Source organism: Lutra lutra, chromosome 4 (genome assembly GCF_902655055.1).
Source record: "Lutra lutra chromosome 4, mLutLut1.2, whole genome shotgun sequence".
Taxonomy (NCBI): Eukaryota; Metazoa; Chordata; class Mammalia; order Carnivora; family Mustelidae; genus Lutra; species Lutra lutra.
In genome coordinates this window covers 48,977,579-49,001,972 of record NC_062281.1, presented here as the reverse complement: position 1 = coordinate 49,001,972, position 24,394 = coordinate 48,977,579, and the positions used below count along the sequence as shown (strand labels likewise).

The window sequence follows — 24,394 nt, the reverse complement described above, 5'->3', positions numbered from 1 at the left end:
TCTTTCCAAATTTCCTCTTGTGATTGAGTTGTAGCTTCAGAGCATTTTGGTCTGAAAATATGCAGGGAATGATCCCAATCTTTTGATACTGGTTAAGACCTGATTTGTGACCCAGGATGTGATCTATTCTGGAGAATGTTCCATGTGCACTAGAAGAATGTGTATTCTGTTGCTTTGGGATGAAAAGTTCTGAATAGATCTGTGATGTCCTTCTGGTCCAGTGTGTCATTTAAGGCCTTTATTTCCTTGTTGATCTTTTGCTTGGATGATCTGTCCATTTCAGTGAGGGGAGTGTTAAAGTCCCCTACTATTATTGTATTATTGTCGATGTGTTTCTTTGATTTTGTTATTAATTGGTTTATATAGTTGGCTGCTCCCACGTTAGGGGCATAGATATTTAAAATTTGTTAGATCTTCTTGTTGTACAGAACCTTTGAGTATGATATAGTGTCCTTCTTCATCTCTTGTTATAGTCTTTGGCTTAAAGTCTGATTGATCTGATATAAGGATTGCCACCCCAGCCTTTTCTGGTGTCCATTAGCATTGTAAATTATTTTCCACCCCCTGACTTTAAATCTGGAGGTGTATTTGTCTAAAACGAGTTTCTTGTAGGCAGCATATTGATGAATTTTGTTTTCTTATCCATTCTGATACCCTGTGTCTTTTGATTAGGGCATTTAGCCCATTAACATTCAGGGTAACTATTGAGAGATATGAGTTTAGTGCCATTGTATTGCCTGTAAGGTGACTGTTACTGTATATTTTCTGTTCCTTTCTGATCTACTACTTTTAGGGTCTCTCTTTGCTTAGAGGACCCCTTTCAATATTTCCTGTAGAGCTGGTTTAGTGTTTGCTAATTCTTTCAGTTTTTGTTTGTCCTAGAAGCTTTTTATCTCTCCCTCTATCTTCAATGATAGCCTAGCTGGATATAGTATTCTTGGCTGCATGTTTTTCTCATTTAGTGCTCTGAATATATCATGCCAGTTCTTTCTGGGCTTCCAGGTCTCTGTGGATAAGTCTGCTGCCAATCTAATATTTTTACCATTGTATGTTACAGACTTCTTGTCCTGGGCTGCTTTCAGGATTTTCTCTTTGTTGCCAAGACTTTTAAATTTTACTATTAGGTGACGCGGTGTGGACCTATTCTTATTGATTTTGAGAGGGGTTCTCTGCACCTCCTGGATTTTGATGCTTGTTTCCTTTGCAATATTAGGGAAATTCTCTCCAATATACCTTCTGCTCCCCTCTCTCTTTCTTCTTCTTCTGGAATCCCAATTATTCTAATGTTGTTTCATCTTATGGTGTCACTTAATTCTCCCCTCATGGTCCAGTATTAGTTTGTCCCTCTTTTACTCAGCTTCTTTATTCTCTGTCATTTGGTCTTCTATATTACTAATTCTTTCTTCTGCCTCCTTTATCCTAGCAGTAAGAGCTTCCATTTTTTATTACACCTCATTAATAGCTTTTTAAATTTCAATTTGGTTAGATTTTACTTCTTTTATTTCTCCAGAAAGGGCTTTTATCTCTCCAGGGAGGGTTTCTCTAATATCATCCAGGCCTTCTTCGAACCCGGCTAGAACCTTGAGAATCATCATTCTGAACTTTAGATCTGACATAATACCAATGTCCATATTGATTAGGTCCCTAGCCTTTGGCATTGCCTCTTGTTCTTTTTTGGGGGTGAGTTTTTCTGCCTTGTCATTTTGTCCAGATAAGAGTATATGAAGGAGCAAATGAAATATTAAAAGGGTGGCAAAGACCCCAGGAAATTGCACGTTAGCCAAATCAGAAGAGACCCCAAATCATGGGGGGAAGAAAGGGGGTGAAAAAAAGTTCAGAAAAAAAAATTAAAAAAAAAAAAAGAAAAAAATTTAAAAAAAAATAAAAAAGAAAAAATTTATATACTAGACTGGTGACTAGAACAGGTTCACTCACTTAATTTTGGGAGTATTTTGGTCTCTTAGAAGAAACTACCTCCCAAAATTTTAAAGAATGAAAAACATATATAAGGGTAAATACAATGAAGGGATGGAATTTGCCTATAAAGATGAAAAAAATATTTTTTTAAATTTATATAAAGGAGTTGATAAAGTAACTTGGTTGGGAGAATAAAGAAAAAGAAAGTGGAGAGATTTTGCTCAGGCTGAAGACTAGAACTAGCCTGGAGCTAGATTTAGGGCATATTTTTATCTATTAGTAGAAGTTGTACCACAAATTTTTTAGAAGAAAAACCCTATGTGTATACAAAAAATAAAGTTAGATACAATGAAGGATAAAATATGACTATAATAATGATGGTTCAAAATGATTATTATTATTATTTTTTTATGAAAGGTATTGTTAAGATAAACTAGTTAAAAAATGTTAAAAGAGGAAATGGTAAAAGTTAAAAAGAATTTAGAAGAAGAAAAAAATATTAAAAACAATTAAATTAACTGCAAGACTAAGGAATCATGGGGAGAAAGCCATGAATTCCATGCTTTGCTTTCTCCTTCTTTGGGATTCTGCTGTTCTCCTTGGTACATGAACTTGGTCTTGGCTGGATTTCTTGTTGATCTTCTGCGGGCAGGGCCTGTTGTAGTGATTCTCAAGTGTCTTTGCCCCAGGCGGAATTGCACCGTCCTTACCAGGGGCCGGGCTAAGTAATCCACTTGGGTTAGCTTTCCATAGCTTTTGTTCCCTGAATGCTTTCCATAGAGTTCTGGAGGATGGGAATGAAAATGGTGGCCTCCCAATCTCCAGCCTGGAGGAGTTGAGAGCTCGGGGCCCCACTCCTCAGTGCACCCTCACAGACAAGGGCTCAATCAGTCCCGTGTCCCTGGCCTCCGGCTGCACTCTGAGCTCACCCTTCGACCTATTCAAGGTAACCCTGAGCTGAGAGCTCACTCCTCGGCTCCGTCTCTGTAGCCGGCTTCCCCACTCTAATACCTGCGAGCTCTGCGTCACTCAGACACCCCCGATCCTTCTGTGACCCTGCGGGACCTGGGGCCACACTGACCCCGCGTGGGCTTCACCCCGGTTTAGCCTCTGGAGCGATGTCCCTCAGTGGACCAGACTTTTAAAAGTCCTGATTTTGTGCTCCATTGCTCCGCCGCTTGCCAGGAGCTGGCCCCTCCCGCCACAGTCTATCTTCCCGTCGCTTTGGATTCACTTCTCCGCCAGTCCTACCTTTCAGAAAGTGGTCAATTTTCTGTTTCTAGAATTGTTGCTGTTCTTCTCTTTGGTCTCCTGTTGGATTTGTAAATGTAGATCTCCTGCTACCTGATGTAGTCTCAGCCTGCTACTTCTCCACCATCTTGACTCCTCCCCCTATAGTTTTTTTTATCTTGGTATATCTCTTAAGTGGAGTCTGTTTAAGAGAACTTTTGGTAAAAACTTAAGTGATCAGAGCCTAGCAAGGGTATTCAAGAAAGGCTTCATGAATTCTTACTTTAATGTGTTTTCTTAGATATATTTTCATCCTAAATGACAGAAATTGAACTCATGTATCAAGAGAAAATATACTAATAAACTCAAAGTAATTTATTGATATATGTAATTGGGAAGTTCAGGAACTTATCTTTCAGGAAACCTTGATCCAAAATCTGACCTAATTGCCCTATGATTGTTTGTTCCAGTCCTTGGTTTTGTTTTGCTTTGTATTCATTCCCTTCTCCAAGTTTCCCCATGTTAAGGTCAAAAATATCTAGGGGATACATTTTTGTTACAGCAAACAATCACTGTGAAAAGGTCTGTTGCTGATTGTTCCAGGAAAAATCTAGTAAGTCTCACTGGCTGAGTCTGAGTCACATATACACTCAACAACTCACTCTGGCTAGGAGAGGGATTTTGTCATTCAGCTGGAGCTTGATCACAGCCCTGCCCCTGGAAAATGGTAAAGTTCTCCTTGAACCACTTGGACTGCCAAAGAGGTTGAGTGTGTCTCTACAGAGATGCTGAGACAACAAAAAATGCAAACTTTATCCAAGTAGAAGTGTGGCATTATCTAACTTTTAAAGCTTTGGGGCAGCAATTAAAGGCAGAGAGGACTGCCTCCTTTTAGACCTATATATGCTTTGTGTTCTCTATGATTTTATTTCTTCATGACCCCAAATCATTTCTCCTGCTGTATTACACTATAACTTGCATCAGACGTGGCATTTTCTAGTACGTAAAATCATTTTCTGCTGTTTAGCTGTTAAATCACAGATCTTCCTCTAACTTTCTCAGAGGCAATGTTTCTAATGGTATCATTTTGTGTATTTGTATTTGCAACTGCCTTTATATGACTTCATGAAATATAATCCCCTGCATGAATTTTCTAGAATCTCTAGAATGACTCTTGCTCAGGATTATTATAAGAAGAGTTTTGCAGGCTTCCATAGTTTAAACAAAGCAAAAGTCTGTATATCTATACCTCTATCTAACTATCTAGCTATCATCTATCATGTCTATTATCTTCTGGACTGAGCACCTAGAAGTTACTCTCTTGTACTTTCTGTCTCCTCAAAGCATTGTATCAAGTAGTTTCAAGATAATAATCTATTTTTATTTTTTTAATTCTGAAAATATTTTATTTTTATTTGAGAGAGAGCAAGAGATCTCAGAGAGGGAGAGGGAGAAGCAGACTTCTCACTAAGCAGAGAGCCTGACTTGGGTGGGGCTTAATCCCAGGACCCTGAGATCATGACTGAGCTGAAAGCAGATGCTTAATCTACGGAGCCACCCAGGCACCACAATAATAATCTATTTTTAACAAATTGATACCTTGTTTCAAGGTACTAGTGGTTTTGTTTTAATCATTTCTCATTATATATGAGAATTATATATGTTATATTTGCACAACCTCATGTATGTTCTTAGGTCAATAGCACATGATAGCACATGATTAGTTTCATTTTTTTAGATATTAGCAGTATTGAATTTATGTCAGTGGCATTGTTATATATTTTGGATATCAAACAAATGTTTACGTAAGGTTTTCCAAGCTACTAGCTAATAACAAAAGGAGCGGATCTTAGCGCTAGTGAAATATAGTGGAGATTTACATTGTTTATAAAAAGAAAAGAAAAAAAAACTCTGCTAGGTGCAGTCTACCTCTGCCTATAGCATTCTTATTTACTATTTCAATTTTTTTGCATTTCTACATGCAAATGACAGCCACGAGTCATTAATTATTCATAAGTGCACATGTTGCTTTTCAGAATTTAATAAAAGATGTTATTTGCATCTTTTTATAATCTAGCATTTTGGGAGGCACCAGCATGGCTCAGTCAGTTAAGCATCTGCCTTCAGCTCAGGTCATGGTCCCAGAGTCCTGGGTTCATGCCCCACATCATGTTCCCTACTGGGTGGAGAGCCTGGTTCTCCCTCTCCCTCTGCTGCTCTGCCTGCTTGTGCTCTCTTTCTCTCTCTCTTTCTGTGTCAAATAAATAAATAATTTTTTAAAATAAATCTAGTGTTCTGGTAAAACTAAATATTTCAAATAATAATAGTCCACATAGTCTTTTGTTCAATCAAGAGTCAAGACAAATCTTGGATTAATAGAGGGCAGCCATGTCAAAGATCTGTATTTGCCTTTTGGTTTCTGTAGATACCCAAATCTTACAGGAGACGTTAGGAGATAGTTACAGCTCTGAGAAGAATGTGAGCATTAACATAAATTTAGGCTGAAGTGCTATAGTAGTTCTGTTTAAACATCTAAAATAACATACTTTTTATTTTCTGAATTATTTTAATACTTAATTTTTGACCATTTTTGTAATAATAGCCTTATTTTCTGATGTTTATTTATTATTACTTAGAGATTTTATTTATTTATTTTATAGAGAGAGAGAGCACGAGACTGAAGAAGGGCAGAGGGAGAGGAAAAAGCAGACTCCCTGCTAAGCAAGGAGTCTGAACAGGCCTCAATCCAGGACCAAGGCAGATGTTAACCACTGAGCTACCCAGGCACTCTTCTGATGTTTATTTTAACATTAAGTCAATTCTTCACCCAGAAAACTTGGCAAGGCTTTATATTAAAATATCATATACTTACATTCCATTTCAGACAGAACAAAGTGATATTGAACTTGAGAGGTTTGCTTCTTTTTTGCACATACTGTATTAATATTAATCCACTTATGTTTGACAAATGTTATTTTAGAAAATATTGCTGCAACTTACCTTGAGATAATATTTGCTATAGAATATAAAATATAAATCAAATTTGAGTTACTCTCCAAAAATAAATGCTATGTTTTCGAATAATGTGACGATAGTTATTTAGGCATTTTACACAGAATAATTTTGTTTATGTGCTTAAGTAGTTATTTTCAAGAAGCACTTTGGACCCTTATTTATCCATGCTATTTGTCAAATATTTAAGACACAGTTTTAAAGAGAACTATACCTTACTTGAACAAATCTTTCAGTTGTGAAGAAACTATCAATAGTTTTTATTGCATTTGAACCACAAGACTATCACTTAACAAACCACCTCAGCACTTATTTAATGTCCTGCATAACCTGCATAAGTGATGTTTTTGTTTATCACAGGGAGATCTGATGCCTTATACTTTATTCTTATGCTTTCTTCATTAGATTGAAAGTTACTTGTAGAATTACTTGTTAAAAAAATAGAAAAATATAAGAAAATACATTATAATAGTTATATAGATTTCACATTTCTAACATTTTAGTCACTTTTCTTATATAATGACAGTAGGAAAAAACTTGTCAGCAACAGAAATAATTTCCATAATGGTACATCAAGACAAAAATTTGTCTTATCCCCAGTTTTCTATCTCATGTTTTCTAGTATAAATTGTTGGTTTTGCTTTGTCTGTTTGTCTCAGAAGACTAATCATAGCATCCTTTTCTAGAATATTGGAAAATTTCTTACTGAGTATCAGAAGCACACTGTAATAACAGTATGAATATTTTAGTATGGCTAACATTAGTTAATTTGATTAAATTTTTGTAAAGAACAAGTGATACCAATGGTCTCTTTCAAATTTAGTAAAACGTGAAAGTTAAAGTGGATGAAGATAATACAAAAGTATATAAAAATATTAAAAAGACTAGGAATTTCAAATGTAAACATCAATATAAGAATCCTGAAAATTATATTGGAAAACATAATCCAGTAGCACTTTAAGGAATAAGACACTAAAAAAGTTGATTCATTCGAGGAATTCAATGGGAATTAACTCAAAATAATTTTTTTTAAAAAGCCATTAGTATCTTTACTAAGATATAGATCAAGGTAGAAACATAACTTGTGTTCATGGCAGTTAAAACGCCTTTGAGGAAATTCCGACACAAAATCCTAATAAATTAAGAATAGGTAAAATGTTCTATAATATAAAATGATCCAGATCTCAAAAAATAAGTTAGCTATGTTCTTAATAGTAAATAGCAAAAGAATTATTATTAAAGTGATGAACTTACTAACATTTTTCTTTCTTTATTTTTTAAGTTTTTATTTAAATACCAGTTTAGAATTTAACATACAGTGTAATCTTGGTTTCAGGTGTATAATTTAGTGATTCAACACTTACATACAATACTCAGTAAAACATTTTTAAATAAAATAAGTAATAAATATGAACTTGTAAAAGCGGGAAGTAAAATCATTCTTACTTACGAAATATATGATTTATTTGTGAAGTCAATGAGAAAATTATTAGGAACCATGGAATTCAGTGAAACTACTGGTGGCAAGCTTAATATTTAAGTTTTATTTTATAAAACCTATTTAAAAATTTAAAGGAAGAAGAGATTTTATATATATCATAGCAACCAAAATATGAAATATCTAGAAACACACTTAATAAGAACTATATGTAAAAGTCAACTGAGTTACATGAAATAAGACAGAAATTGAAAAAAACTTTTTCTTGAATAGGAAACTACATTACTGCAAAGATGATTTTTTTCACAAATTTGTTAGCCTAATGTAAACATAATAAAGAACAGCAGCAGGAATTCTTTTTAAAGTTGATGTTTATACTGATATCTACATACAAAATAAAATAAGCAAACTTTAAAAGTGCTTTCTTTTCTTCTTAAAAAAATTTTATGTTATTTTTTCAGTTTTCCAAGTTTCATTGTTTATGTGCCACACCCAGTCCTCCATGGAATACATGCCCTCCATAATATCCACCACCAGGCTCACCCAACCCCCCCATTTCCTCCCTTCCAAAACCCTCAGTTTGTTTCTCAGAGTCCACAGTTTCTCATGGTTGGTCTCACCCTCCAATTTCCCCTAATTCACTTTTCCTTTCCTTCTCCTAATGTCCTCCATGTTATTTCCTATGCTCCACAAGTAAGTGAAACCATATAATAATTGACTTTCACTGTTTGACTTATTTCACTCAGCATAATCTCCTCCAGTCCCATCCATGTTGATGCAAAAGTTGGGTATTCATTCTTTCTGATGGCTGAGTAATATTCCATTGTATCTATGTACCATATCTTCTTTATCCATTCATCTGTTGAAGGGCTTAAAATACTAAGAGAATATAATATAAATAAAATATTTTATTTGGCAAGCTGACTAATTGAAAGACTAAGGAAGAAAACATGGCAATTCCATATGACAAATTTAGTGTTGAAATTTAGTATAATATAGAGGTGTTATTTTAAAGAGTAGGAAAAAAGATAGTTTATTAAATATCTGATTGTTAGACAAGTAGGGTACAAATACATCTCAGGTGGATTAAAAACCTCTATGTAAACAATGATGTCATAACATTGCTATAAGAAAACAATAGCAAATTCATTTTCTAACCTTGGTGGAGGAAATCCTTTAAAACATGACAAAAGAAAAAGGTAAAAGACAAATTGAAATATTTATCTCTGCATAACAAAAATTCAGTATTCTAAATGGAAAAAATGTTCCATAACTATTAATATATAAATATCAGGCTACGGCGCCTGGGTTGCTCAGTGGTTAGGGTCTCTGCCTTCAGCTCAGGTCATGATCTCAGGGTTCTGGGATTGAGTCCCGCATCGGGCTCTCTGCTCAGTAGGGAGCCTGCCTCCTCCTGTCTCTCTCTGCCTGCCTCTCTGCCTGCTTGTGATCTGTCTATCAAATAAATTAAAAAAAAAATCTTAAAAAAATATATCAGGCTAATAAAGTTGCTGTACACATAAGAAATAAATTATTTTAATTTAAAAATGGCTGTTACCAATAGTTGTAAAATCTCAAGGAGGATGGGTAGGGGAAAGAGAATGAAGATAAAAGAGAATAGAAAGTTCTCAGCAGGTTCTCTTATGTTGACCATCTGAGAGTTGCACTATAAGAAGAAACAACCTCTTCCTCTTCCTCTCTGCCATCTGCTCAGCAGCCACGAATCAGCAACCATGCATGAATGCATCTCCCTCCACGTTGGCCAGGCTGGTGTCCATATTGGCAGTGCCTCCTGGGAGCTCTATTGCTTGCAACATGGCATTCAGCCAGATGGTCAGATGCCAAGTGACAAGACCATTGGGGGAGATGACTCCTTCAACACCTTGCTCAGTGAGATGGGCACTGGAAAGCATGAGCCCAGGGCAGTGTTTGTAAACCTGGAACCCACAGTCATTGATGAAGATCATTACAGGCAAGGAAAATGCTGCCAATAACTATACCCTAGAGCTCTACAAGGAAATCAGTGACCTTGTGTTGGACCAAATTCACCAACTGGCCCACCAGGGCACAGGTCTTCAGGGCTTCTTGGCTTTCCACAACTTTGGAGGGGAATGGTTCGGAGTTCACCAACCTACTGATGGAACATTTCTTTGATGATTATGGCAGGAAGTCCAGGCTGGAGTTCCCCATTTACCCAGCTCATCCCCCGCCTCCGCCCCCACCAATTTCCACAGCTTTAGTTGAGCTTTACAGCTCCATCCTCACTACCCACACCACCTGGGAGCACTCATTGTGTCTTCATGTAGACAATAAGGTCATCTATAATATGTGTTGTAGAAACCTTGATACTGAATGCCCAACTTACAATAACCTAAGTAGGCTGGTTGATAGGTCAAATTGTGTCATCAATCACTGCTTTCCTCAGATTTGATGGAGCCCTGAATATTGATCTGACAGAATCAGACAGACAGACAGAATCAGACAGACCAACTTTTGGTGACTTGTCCTCACATCCACCTTCCTCTGGCCATATATGCTCCTGTCATCTCTGCTGAGAAAGCTGACTCTGAACAGCTTTCTGTAGCTGAAATCACCAATGAATGCTTTGAGCCAGCCAACTAGATGGTGAAATATGACCTTCACCATGGCAAATGCGTGGCTTGCTACCTGTTGTACTATGGTGACTTGGTTTCCAAAGATGTCAGTGCTGCCATTGCTACTATCAAGACCAAATGTGCCATCCAGTTTGTGGACTGCTGCCCCACTAGTTCCAAAGTCAGCATTAATTACCAGCCTTTGTACCTGGTGGAGACATGGCCAAAGTACAACAAGCTGTGTGCACGCTGAACAGCATCACAGTCATTGCTGAGGCCTGGGCTTGCCTGGACCACAAGTTTGACCTGATGTGTGCCAACTGCCTTTGTTCACTGGTATGTGGGTGAAAGCATGGAGGAAGGAGAGTTTTTTGAGGTCTGTGAGGATATGGCTGCTCTTGAATAGGATTATAAGGAGGTTGTTGTGGACTCTGTTGAAGAAGAGGATGAAGAAGGAGAGGAATACTATAGTTAAAAGGGTCACAAAAGTGCTGCCCTTACAGGGTAGCTTATTCTGTTTTAAACACTGAAAAGTTGTGCTCTGATCAGTTGATTTGTATATAATAGTGTATACTTTCATGTAAAACGACTGACCTATGCTTTAAAACACAATACTTTCTGGGATGCCTGGGTGGCTTAGTTGGTTGGGTGACCAGCTTTTTATTTTGGCTCAGGTCATGATCTCAGGGTCCTGGGATCAAGTCCACTTTCTGGCTCCACCCTCTATAGAGAGCCTTCTTAAGGGTCTGTCTCTCCTCCATCTGCCCCATCCCCTACTCATGTACTCATTCTCTCTCTCTCCGTGTATCTCTAAAGTAAATAAATCTTTAAAAAGAAAGAAAGAAAGAAAGAAAGAAACAAACAAACAAACAAAACCACAACACTTTATTACAGACTCAAGCTGTCCATTTCTCTGATGGGTTTGAATAAAGTATTCCTGTCTTAAATGAAAAAAAAAAAAAGACAGTCTCTATGAGGTAATAAAAACCTTGCATAATTCAACTTCACTCATAATTTGAAAATTTTATTTTAATTAGAATTTTCTACCTATCCCATTGACAAAAAATGAAAATAATTTTAATACACAAGATTCTCTAGGAAGTTAAAAACAAGAATCTTGTGCATTTTAGGTGGGCATGTCAGCTGGTACAGCATGTTTCAAGACTAATTTGTCAAAATCTACAAAAAATAAAAAAAACTTTATAGCAGCAAATTCTATTGCTAAAAATTTATACTACTAGTAAATATACACTTTTTAAAAATATTTTATTTATTCAAATTGTGGTTTTTTAATTTTTTTTATTTTTTTAAGATTTTACTTATTTATTTGACACAGAGAGAGAGATCACAAGTAGGCAGAGAGGCAGACAGAGAGAGAGGGGGAAGCAGGCTCCCTGCCAAGCAGAGAGCCCGATGTGGGGCTCGATCCCAGGACCCTGAGACCATGACCTGAGCCAAAGGCAGAGGCTTAACCCTCTGAGCCACCCAGGCGCCCCAAATATACACTTGTTAATTCAAAGGTATATGTATAATAATTTTAATTGTACATTTTTTAGCAGTGGGAAACTAATTAATGTCTACCAGGAAAGGGCTGGTTAAGTGAATTATGGGACATTCATTGAATGGAAATATAAAGAATATAAGAATGAAGCAAATATAAAGAATGAAGCGAGTCATATATGCAGATGTATATAGATGTTCAAGATATGCTTAAAACTGAAAAAGAGGCAGAATGTGTTTAGAGATTGGTTCTAGTGGTATGTAATTATTTACTGAATTATATCCATATATAATTATGTAGCTATAGAAATACTAATGAATATGAATTTATAATTATATAAACAAACATTACATAGCATAATATATATTAAAGAGCATCACTGGAGGAGGATAATCACTTGGGTTTGAATTCTGGCTACACTACTTATTATTTGTGAGATATTGAACGAGTCATGTAACTTTGTGCCTCGTTTTTCTCCTTTGGAAATAGGGATAATAATAGTACTTAATCCCTGAGGCCTATTATCAGAGTTTTCTGTTGTGATTTGTCTAGATTGAGGTATATTAATTTTATTGACCTTCTCAAAGAATCAGCTTTGTCTGTTTATTGATTTTCTGTATTTTGCTATTTTCCCTTTGGTTGATTTCTCTGCCTCTCATTTATTTTTCTGCATATGTTGAGTTTCATATACCATTATAGGATCAAGATAGAAACTGAGGTTGTTGACTTAAGAACTTTTTCCTTTGTTAATATATCCATTTAGTGCTATTCCCTCTATGTACTGCTTTAGATGTACTGCACAAATGTTGATTATTGGTCTTTGTTTTCATCTCACTCAAAACGCTTTGTAATTTTCCTTTTGATTACTTATTGACCCATAGTTTATCTGGAAATATGTTATTACACTTCCAAGTATTTTTTCCAGTTAATGATTTTATATTTTAATTTTATTTTTGTCAAAGAGCATATTTTATGTGTTGTGAATTCCTTAAAGTTTGTCAAGGCTTGTTTTATAGTCCATAATATGGTCTATATGGTAAGTGTACCATGTGAACTTGTAAACAATATGTATTCTGATATTATTGAATGAAAAATTCATTTCAATCAAATGTAGACTATTTTTGGCTGATATTTTTTCAAATATTCTTTCCTTTTTGGGGATACCCCAGTTTATATGTATATTAGGCTGATGGAACTTGTCCTCTGTTTCACTATTGCTTTGTCCTCTGTGTGTGTATGTATGTGCATTTCTTTTTATCCCCCTGTGTTCCATTTTGGATTCTTGCTATTACCATGTCTTCATTTTATTAATATTTTTTGGCACTATCTAATTTACTACAAATCATAATCCTGTGTTTTCCACCCAGTCATTTTAGTTCTCATCTCTCAAAATTAGATTTATATCTTCTGTAGCCACAGGAAAAATACACTTTTTCTCAACAGATAAGTTTTATACACACACACACACACACACACACACATACATACACATATGTATATATATATATATATATACACACAGATATTATATATTATAATTTATAATAAATATATTAATTTATACATGACATATTTTTATATATTTGTATTTATTTTTATAATTAGTTATAATATATATACAGATAATTATACATATATGTAGAGAGAGAGGAAGTTAACATAATTTTACCTAAATTTAATTCTAATACTTTAATCAACAAATACTGATTAATTACAAAATAACATTGCTCTGTGAGAAAGAAATTAACAGTGAAAGTTGTAGAGTTTGAAAATAGAGACAGTGCTAACCAATCAGGAAAAAGATTCTATGTAGATTATAAATGTTTTTATTTTATTATAAAACCATTTTATAAATGCTTATATTTTGATAAAGGTAATGTGCATGAACCTGTATAACTTATTTTGATGTCTTTTCAGTGAATTATATCTTTTTTCTTTTTGATAATTGCACCATTTTAAAGTGATCTGAATAAATTTTTTTAAATTTTTTATTTTTTTTTTAAGATTTTATTTATTTATTTGACAGACAGAGATCACAAGTAGGCAGAGAAGCAGGCAGAGAGAGGAGAAAGCAGGCTCCCCACTGAGCAGAGAGCCCGATGCGGGGCTCCATCCCAGGACCTTGGGATCATGACCTGAGCTGAAGGCAGAGGCTTTAACCCACTGGGCCACCCAGGCGCCCCCTGAATAAATTTTTTAAAAAATATTTACGTCCTCCAGCTTGAAAGCTTCTTAGAATAGTGACACATTCCAAGACCAAGTCCAGATTTCACACCATATGAAGAAAATATATTGAATGGCTGCTTTTTGCATTACATTACATCGTGAAGATGTTATTTTAACTCCAAAAGAGAAAAAAGGAACAAAATTTATGTGGAAGCAAATAAACATTTTACTGTCCTATACTACTGCTTTTTCATTATTTGCCTCTTCTCGGTAACTATATTTCAGGCTTTTCAAAAACATGATTAATAGTGTTTTGTGCATGAGAAAGGTACATACTAATCATTTAATTAAATTAGATAATTTCACTGGTTCTTTTGTTTCTACATTTGCGTTTTTAGATAAGGGGAATAAGATCAAGTCTTCAAACTTGGAAAATAACATATTTTCAACAACTCTAAAAATTTAACTAAAAATATTTCTGAGACTTTTCTCAGGTGTCTCTCTAAACACATCTGGTGTGATTATAATTCTGGAGTTTCAATAGAGAAAAATTACTTTGTCAAAGTTAAAATTATGTGCCATCTCCCCTCAGTCAATGATTGATTAACAATATTTCAAAAACTGAATTTTTGTTGATAGGAAATTGCACGTGTGTGTGTATGTGTGTGTATTACTCAGGCTATGTTTTAAGGCAGAAATAATGAAAAAAATAGTAGTAATTCAAGTTACTTAGCACCAATTTATTTTTTTGTTGTGGTAATAAACACCAAACACAGACTTACACGACTTTGTAGTATATGGTGTTGTTAACTATATGCACAGTGTTGTACAGCAGATCCCTAGAGTTGCCTTGTATGTGATAGCTGTTTTTTTTTTTTTTTTTTTTTTTTTAAAGATTTCATTTATTTGTCAGAGAGAGAGGAGAGCAAACGAGCACAGGCAGACAGAATGGCAGGCAGAGGCAGAGGGAGAAGCAGGCTCCCTGCCAAGCAAGGAGCCCGATGTGGGACTCGATCCCAGGACCCTAGGATCATGACCTGAGCCGAAGGCAGCTGCTTAACCAACTGAGCCACCCAGGCGTCCCTGTGATAGCTGTTTTTACTTGCTGCTTTCACAATTCTCTATGTGACTGGACAATTTTATTATGATTTGTCTGTGCGTATGCTTTCTTCTAGTTGGAGTGAATTGAGCTTCTTGAATGTATATATTCATTTTTTTTCTCAAGTTCGAGAAGTTTTTAGCCATTATTCCTTCACATAGGATCTCTGCCCCTTCTTCTTTTCATCTCCTTCTGTGACTCCTATAATATGCATGTTCTATGTAATGCTGTCCTACAAGTACTTCAGGTTTTCTTTGTTCTTTTCTATTATTTTTCTTTTAGCTCCTGTACATCAGTAATTTCAAAAGTCCTATCTTCAAGTTTGCTGATTCTTTCTGTTGTCTGGTCAATAGCTATAAAATCCCTCTAGTGAAATTTTCAATCATTTGTTTTATTCTTTAGTTCTAGAATTTCAGTTTGGTTCTTCTACATTTTTTCTATCTCTGATGATATTCTCATTTTGTTCATACATCATTTTCCTGATTTCATATAATTGCCTCTCTGTGTTCTCTTTTAATTCATTCAACATCTCTATGATCTTTTTTTTTTCTTTAGTTCTATGTCTGGTAGTTATTGTCTCCATTTCTTTAGGGCCAGCTTCTTGTGATTTAATTTGTCCCTCTGAATGGGTCATATCCCCCTGTTTCTTTGTTATGTTTTGTTACCTTCTGTTGGGACTTTGGAAATTTAAAAATGTATCAGTCACTTCTACAGTATTTGTGTTATGGTCTTTGCCCTGGGAGGTTTTTCTTAAATCATCCCAGCTGGATATTCTAGGCATCTTTCAAGGCTTTTCTGGGATGTATTCTCTCTGAGTTTATATGTGTAATCTTACTGAAGAAGTTTGCCAAGTGCTACTAATGAACAGTACCTAGTTCGTGTCTGTCTGTGGTACTATATACTCTGGTATATGTTGAACATTTTTGTCCTCAGTGGATCCCAACCTGGCATTCCTTTCCCATCAGTGCTTAAATTCAGGCAAGATAGAAATCAGTCCCCTGGGCAGCTTCCCAAAATTCAGAACATTGTATGTACCTTCCATTTCTTTCCCTCCCCAGGGAGAATCTGGGTGTTAGTGGTTTCTTCCAAATCATGCCACAACACAACTAGGAGTGAGTCTGGTGAGAAAGTGCCATGAATTTTCTACCAGATTTTACGTGGTTGGTTTTGTGCTTGTCTACAGTACAGGAACTACTTTTTTTTTTTAATTTTATTTTTTATAAACATATAATATATTTTTATCCCCAGGGGTACAGGTCTGTGAATCACCAGGTTTACACTCTTCACAGCACTCACCATAGCACATACCCTCCCCAATGTCCATAATCCCACCCCCCTCTCAACCTCCCTCCCCCCATCAACCCTCAGTTTGTTTTGTGAGATTAAGAGTCACTTATGGTTTGTCTCCCTCCCAATCCCATCTTGTTTCATTTACTCTTCTCCTACACCCTTAACCCCCCATGTTGCATCTCCTCTCGCTCATATCAGGGAGATCATATGATAGTTGTCTTTCTCCGATTGACTTATTTCGCTAAGCATGATACCCTCTAGATCCATCCACGTCGTCGCAAATGCAAGATCTCATTTCTTTTGATGGATGCATAGGATTCCATTGTGTATATATACCACATCTTCTTTATCCATTCGTCTGTTGATGGACATCTAGGTTCTTTCCATAGTTTGGCTATTGTAGACATTGCTGCTATAAACATTCGGGTGCACGTGCCCCTTCGGATCACTACGTTTGTATTTTTAGGGTAAATACCCAGCAGTGCAATTGCTGGGTCATAGGGTAGTTCTATTTTCAACATTTTGAGGAACCTCCATGCTGTTTTCCAGAGTGGTTGCACCAGCTTGCATTCCCACCAACAGTGTAGGAGGATTCCCCTTTCTCCGCATCCTCGCCAGCATCTGTCATTTCCTGACTTGTTCATTTTAGCCATTCTGACTGGTGTGAGGTGATATCTCATTGTGGTTTTGATTTGTATTTCCCTGAAGCTGAGTGATGTGGAGCACTTTTTCATGTGTCTGTTGGCCATCTGGAAGTCGTCTTTGCAGAAATGTCTGTTCATGTCCTCTGCCCATTACTTGATTGGATTATTTGTTCTTTGGGTGTTGAGTTTGCTAAGTTCTTTATAGATTTTGGACACTAGCCCTTTATCTGATATGTCATTTGCAAATATCTTCTCCCATTCTGTCAGTTGTCTTTTGGTTTTGTTAACTGTTTCCTTTGCTGTGCAAAAGCTTTTGATCTTGATGAAATCCCAATAGTTCATTTTTGCCCTTGCTTCCCTTGCCTTTGGCGATGTTCCTAGGAAGATGTTGCTGCGGCTGAGGTCGAAGAGGTTGCTGCCTGTGTTCTCCTCAAGGATTTTGATGGATTCCTTTCTCACATTGACATCCTTCATCCATTTTGAGTCTATTTTCGTGTGTGGTGTAAGGAAATGATCCAATTTCATTTTTCTGCATGTGGCTGTCCAATTTTCCCAACACCATTTATTGAAGAGGCTGTCTTTTTTCCACTGGACATTCTTTCCTGCTTTGTGGAAGATGAGTTGACCATAGAGTTGAGGGTCTATTTCTGGGCTCTCTATTCTGTTCCATTGATCTATGTGTCTGTTTTTGTGCCAGTACCATGCTGTCTTGATGATGACAGCTTTGTAATAGAGCTTGAAGTCCGGAATTGTGATGCCACCAACTTTGGCTTTCTTTTTCAATATTCCTTTGGCTATTCGAGGTATTTTCTGGTTCCATATAAATTTTAGGATTATTTGTTCCATTTCTTTGAAAAAAAAAGGATGCTATTTTGATAGGGATTGCATTAAATGTGTAGATTGCTTTAGGTAGCATAGACATTTTCACGATATTTATTCTTCCAATCCAGGAGCATGAACATTTTTCCATTTCTTTGTGTCTTCCTCAATTTCTTCCATGAGTACTTTATAGTTTTCTGTGTATAGATGCTTAGTCTCTTTGGTTAGGTTTATTCCTAGGTATCTTATAGTTTTGGGTGCAATTGTAAAAGGGATTGACTCCTTAATTTCTCTTTCTTCTGTCTTGTTGTTGGTGTAGAGAAATGCAACTGATTTCTGTGCATTGATTTTATATCCTGACACTTTACTGAATTCCTGTACAAGTTCTAGCAGTTTTGGAGTGGAGTCTTTTGGGTTTTCCACATATAGTATCATATCATCTGCAAAGAGTGATAGTTTGACTTCTTCTTTGCCCATTCGGATGCCTTTAATTTCCTTTTGTTGTCTGATTGCTGAGGCTAGGACTTCTAGTACTATGTTGAATAGCAGTGGTGATAACGGACATCCCTGCCGTGTTCCTGACCTTAGCAGAAAAGCTTTCAGTTTTTCTCCATTGAGAATGATATTTGAGGTGGGTTTTTCATAGATGGCTTTGATAATATTGAGGTATGTGCCGTCTATCCCTACACTTTGAAGAGTTTTGATCAGGAAGGGATGCTGTACTTTGTCAAATGCTTTTTCAGCATCTATGGAGAGTATCATATGGTTCTTGTTCTTTCTTTTATTAATGTGTTGTATCACACTGATTGATTTGCGGATGTTGAACCAACCTTGCAGCCCTGGAATAAATCCCACTTGATCGTGGTGAATAATCCTTTTAATGTACTGTTGAATCCTATTGGCTAGTATTTTGGCGAGAATTTTTGCATCTGTGTTCATCAAGGATATTGGTCTGTAGTTCTCTTTTTTGATGGGATCCTTATCTGGTTTTGGGATTAAGGTGATGCTGGCCTCATAAAATGAGTGTGGAAGTTTTCCTTCCATTTCTATTTTTTGGAACAGTTGCAGGAGAATAGGAATTAGTTCTTCTTTAAATGTTTGGTAGAATTCCCCTGGGAAGCCATCTGGCCCCGGGCTTTTGTTTGTTTGGAGATTTTTGATGACTGTTTCAATCTCCTTACTGGTTATGGGTCTGTTGAGGCTTTCTATTTCTTCCTGGTTCAGTTGTGGCAGTTTATATGTCTCTAGGAATGCATCCATTTCTTCCAGATTGTCAAATTTTTTGGCGTAAAGTTGCTCATAGTATGTTCTTATAATTGTCTGTATTTCTTTGGTGTTAGTTGTGATCTCTCCTCTTTCATTCATGATTTTATTTATTTGGGTCCTTTCTCTTTTCTTTTTGATAAGTCTGGCCAGGGGTTTATCGATCTTATTAATTCTTTCAAAGAACCAGCTCCTAGTTTCGTTGATTTGTTCTATTGTTTTTTTGGTTTCTATTTCATTGATTTCTGCTCTGATCTTTATGATTTCTCTTCTCCTCTTGGGTTTAGGCTTTCTTTCTTGTTCTTTCTCCAGCTCTTTTAGGTGTAGGGTTAGGTTGTGTACCTGAGACCTTTCTTGTTTCTTGAGAAAGGCTTGTACCGCTATATATTTTCCTCTCAGGACTGCCTGTTGTGTCCCACAGATTTTGAACCGTTGTGTTTTCATTATCATTGGTTTCCATGAATTTTTTCAATTCTTCTTTAATTTCCTGGTTGACCCATTCATTCTTTAGAAGGATGCTGTTTAGTCTCCATGTATTTGGGTTCCTTCCAAATTTCCTCTGTGATTGAGTTCTAGCTTCAGAACATTGTGGTCTGAAAATATGCAGGGAATGATTCCAATCTTTTGATACCGGTTGAGACCTGATTTAGGACCGAGAATGTGATCTATTCTGGAGAATGTTCCATGTGCACTAGAGAAGAATGTATATTCTGTTGCTTTGGGATGAAATGTTCTGAATAGATCTGTGATGTCCATCTGGTCCAGTGTGTCATTTAAGGCCTTTATTTCCTTGTTGATCTTTTGCTTGGATGATCTGTCCATTTCAGTGAGGGGAGTGTTAAAGTCCCCTACTATTATTGTATTATTGTCGATGTGTTTCTTTGATTTTGTTATTAATTGGTTTATATAGTTGGCTGCTCCCACGTTAGGGGCATAGATATTTAAAATTGTTAGATCTTCTTGTTGGACAGTTCCTTTGAGTATGATATAGTGTCCTTCCTCATCTCTTATTATAGTCTTTGACTTAAAATCTAATTGATCTGATATAAGGATTGCCAATCCTGCTTTCTTCTGTTGTCCATTAGCATGGTAAATTCTTTTCCACCTCCTCACTTTAAATCTCGAGGTGTCTTCGGTTTTAAGATGAGTTTCTTGTAGGCAACATATAGATGGGTTTTGTTTTTTTATCCATTCTGATACCCTCTGTCTTTTGATTGGGGCTTTAGCCCATTAACTTTCAGGGTAACTATTGAGAGATATGAATTTAGTGCCATTGTATTGCTGTAAGGTGACTGTTATTGTATATTGTCTCTGTTTCTTTCTGATCTACTGCTTTTAGAGTCTCTCTTTGCTTAGAGGACCCCTTTCAATATTTCCTGTAGAGCTGGTTTGGTATTTGCAAGTTCTTTCAGTTTTTGTTTGTCCTGGAAGCATTTAAACTCTCCTTCTATTTTCAATGATAGTCTAGCTGGATATAGTATTCTTGGCTGCATGTTTTTCTCATTTAGTACTCTGAATATATCATGCCAGCTCTTTCTGGCCTGCCAGGTCTCTGTGGATAAGTCTGCTGCCAATCGAATATTTTTACCATTTTATGTTACAGACTTCTTTTCCCGGGCTGCTTTCAGGATTTTCTCTTTGTCACTAAGACTTGTAAATTTTACTATTAGGTGACGGGGTGTGGACCTATTCTTATTGATTTTGAGGGGGGTTCTCTGAACCTCCTGGATTTTGATGCTTGTTCCCTTTGCCATATTGGGGAAATTCTCTCCAATAATTCTCTCCAATATACCTTCTGCTCCCCTCTCTCTTTCCTCTTCTTCTGGAATCCCAATTATTATAATGTTGTTTCATCTTATGGTGTCACTTATCTCTCGAATTCTCCCCTTGTGTTCCAGTAGCTGTTTGTTCCTCTTTTGCTCAGCTTCTTTATTCTCTGTCATTTGGTCTTCTATATCGCTAATTCTTTCTTATGCCTCATTTATCCTAGCAGTGAGAGCCTCCATTTTTGATTGCACCTCATTAATAGCTTTTTTGATTTCAACTTGGTTCGATTTTAGTTCTTTTATTTCTCCAGAAAGGGCTTTTATCTCTCCCGAGAGGGTTTCTCTAATATCTTCCATGCCTTTTTCGAGCCCGGCTAGAACCTTGAGAATCGTCATTCTGAACTCTAGATCTGACATATTACCAATGTCTGTATTGATTAGGTCCCTAGCCTTTGGTACTGTCTCTTGTTCTTTTTTTTGTGGTGAATTTTTCCGCCTTGTCATTTTGTCCAGATAAGAGTAAATGAAGGAGCAAGTAAAATACTAAAAGGGTGGCAACAACCCCAGGAAAATATGCTTTAGCCAAATCAGAAGAGATCCCAAATCGTGAGGGGGGAGAAAGGGGATAAAAAGTGGTTCAGAAAGAAAAAAAAAAAAAGAAAAAAAAGAAACAATTAAAAAAAGAAAACCAATAAAGAAAAAATATAAAAAGGAAAAAAAATATATATATATTAGATAAACTAGTTAGAAAACGTTAAAAAAGAAACGGTAAAAGTTGAAAAGTTTTAGCAGAAGAAGAAAAAAAAATTGAAAAACAAAAGAAAAAAAAATTAATTGCAAGGCTAAAGAATCATGGGGAGAAAGCCATGAGTTCCGTGCTTTGCTTTCTCCTTCTCTGGAATTCTGATGCTCTCCTTGGTATTGAAACTGTACTCCTTGGTAGGTGAACTTGGTCCTGGCTGGGTTTCTTGTTGCTCTTCTGGGGGAGGGGCCTGTTGTAGTGATTCTCAAGCGTCTTTGCCCCAGCAGAGTTGTACCGCCCTTACCCGGGGCCGGTCTGAGTAATCCTATTGAGTTTGCTTTCGGGAGCTTTTGTTCCCTGAGCGCTTTCCGTAGAGTTCCGGAGGACGGGAATGAAGATGGCGGCCTCCCAGTCTCTGGCCCGGAGGAGCCGAGAGCCCGGGGCCCCCTCCTCAGTGCGCCCCCAGAGAACAGCGCCCAGTTACTCCCGTCACCCTGGCCTCCGGCCGCGCTCCGAGCTGACCGAGCCTGCGACCGGTTCAAGGTAACCCCGAGCTTAGAGCTTACTCCTCGGCTGTCTCTGTAGCTGGCTTCCCCATTCTAATACCTATAAGCTCTGCGACACTCAGACACCCCCGATCCTTCTGTGACCCTGCGGGACCTGAGACCACGTTGACCCTGCATGGGCTTCACCCCGGTTAAGCCTCTGGAGTGATGTCCCTCAGCGGAACAGACTTTTAAAAGTCCTGATTTTGTGCTCCGTTGCTCCACCGCTTGCCGGGAGCCGGCCCCTCCCCCTGTGGTCTATCTTCCCGTCGCTTTGGATTCACTTCTCTGCCAGTCCTACCTTTCAGATAGTGGTTGATTTTCTGTTTCTAGAATTGCTGTTCTTCTTCTCTTTGATCTCCCGTTGGATTTGTGTGTTTGCAATCTTTAGATGAGCTATCTAGCTGATCTCCCGCTACCTGAAGTAGTCTCAGCCTGCTACTTCTCCGCCATCTTGACTCCTCCTCAGTACAGGAACTTCTTAATTGCTTTCTGGATTTCTCACAAAGGCAATTAGTCATGTAATGTTAATTCCATTTCTCTGAGGGGAATACAGGTCTGAGGCTTCCTCTACCATCTTTCTAGCTTCTACTTTCTGAAAATGTTTATGCATGTTATTTCTTATTCTTTGCCAAGTAATTCATATATTTCTATTTTGGGGGGATTGGTTTCTGAAGATTCATTTTGTCCCTTTGTTTGGGTTATTTTTCCGTATTTGTACATTTGAAAAAAACATCCACCTCTCCCAGTTTTTATGAACTATTTTTATACAGGGAAAAACTTTCACCAGTCCATCTAGCTAGGGAATCTGGGACCTTTCGGACTTTTCTGTGGGTATGCCTTCTCTGGATCTATGTGTGTGGATTCTTAATTAGAGGAATTTGCTGGTTAGATATTTTTTCAGGAACTCATAATCTCTTATACTTTCTGGTATCTTCTGATGTACAATGGGTCCTCTGAACTAGCAACATGCCACCCTGTTCTTTTTGTTCTTAGCAGCCCCCATACATCTAAGAAGATGCCAGATACCACCCATAATCCAAGAGAAATGGAGCAAAAGCCAACCCATCAAGCAGCCTAACAAACAGCAAGCAGAACACTGAATGATGTACCATAATTCTCATTCCCTGTGAGGGAAAGGCTACCACGCTATTTTTTATTGGCCTATATGCTATACCATGAGTTTTCTGGAGAAGCAGCACACTATACACCTCCTATTTGTTCTCAGTGGCCCCAGACATCTATTCATGAAAATAATTTATATCTCAGTGTATACATTTTGGGAAAACGAAAAATTATAAAGCATATGCAACTTCTAATTATGCTCTTATAGAATTATTAAACTTTACCTATTTTTTTTCAGTGTTTTAATTCAAAAGCAAATAATATTTATATATTTTGTCAAAGCTGAATACTATAGAGTTAATGGAACTCTTTTTCACTGGCTCTTATAAAATGAATATATGCACACCAATAACAGATTTGAGTTCTGAATTTAGTGGAAGCATAATATATTTTGTGATTTATTATAATTTATTTAAACATTTCTTTCTTGATTGTCATTTAAGTTGCATAAAATATTACATGCTTGGTTTTGAATACTTAATACCCAAGTACCTATTTACCTGATTATTTCCTTAGGAAAAATTATTAGAAATATTTCATCAATGTGTATAATTATATCATTCTTGACACATGCTTTAAATTTACTTCTTATAAAATTTCCAACAACTTTTTCATACTCTTGGCTTAGGTTTTTATTAGGGTATTATCTTATATAAGACACTAACATGCAGAAGAATATTGTATAGTATATAACAGGAAGTACCATGCATCATGGGAAAGACTAGTATTATCTTGAAAATAAGGGTGTTAGAAAACAATTTGCACATGTGGGGAAGAAGATATTTAATTAGATGTCATGTGGCAAAAACAATTTAAAATGTTAGTTGTTAGTTAAAAATAGAGATGACAATAGGAAAAATTATTAGTTGTTAAGTTAAAAATAGAGATGACAATAGGAAAATTATGGGTATACATTTCACATTGAAAGTTCAATGTGTAAAAGTAATGAGATTAAAAGGAAAACAATAGTTTCAGGGTAACAAATAAGTATTATAAAAATGATTAGTATAAAAATTTTAAATAAAATCTTATAGGAAAAACATTAATATTCCACTTTTGAAAATGGAAATGGGATTTAGCATATCTTTTTAAAGTTGCTTTGAGAAATACTAAAATATTAAAAACGAAAATTTTCACATATTTTTCAAGCCAGAATATTGTGCACAAAAATGATGACTGGATCATTAATAGATATATTAAAGTATACATTTGCATAAATATAGAGAATGATTGAACTAATTTG

The 24,394-nt window shown here is 36.4% G+C and overlaps 1 protein-coding gene and 1 pseudogene across 1 annotated transcript in view; both read left to right on the top strand.

Moving 5' to 3' along the window:
* CNBD1 (cyclic nucleotide binding domain containing 1) overlaps positions 1–24,394 on the top strand; it is a 472,936-nt gene that overhangs the window by 317,201 nt on the left and 131,341 nt on the right. The window lies entirely within an intron of this gene.
* LOC125099053 (tubulin alpha-1A chain-like) lies at positions 9,331–10,666 on the top strand (annotated as a pseudogene).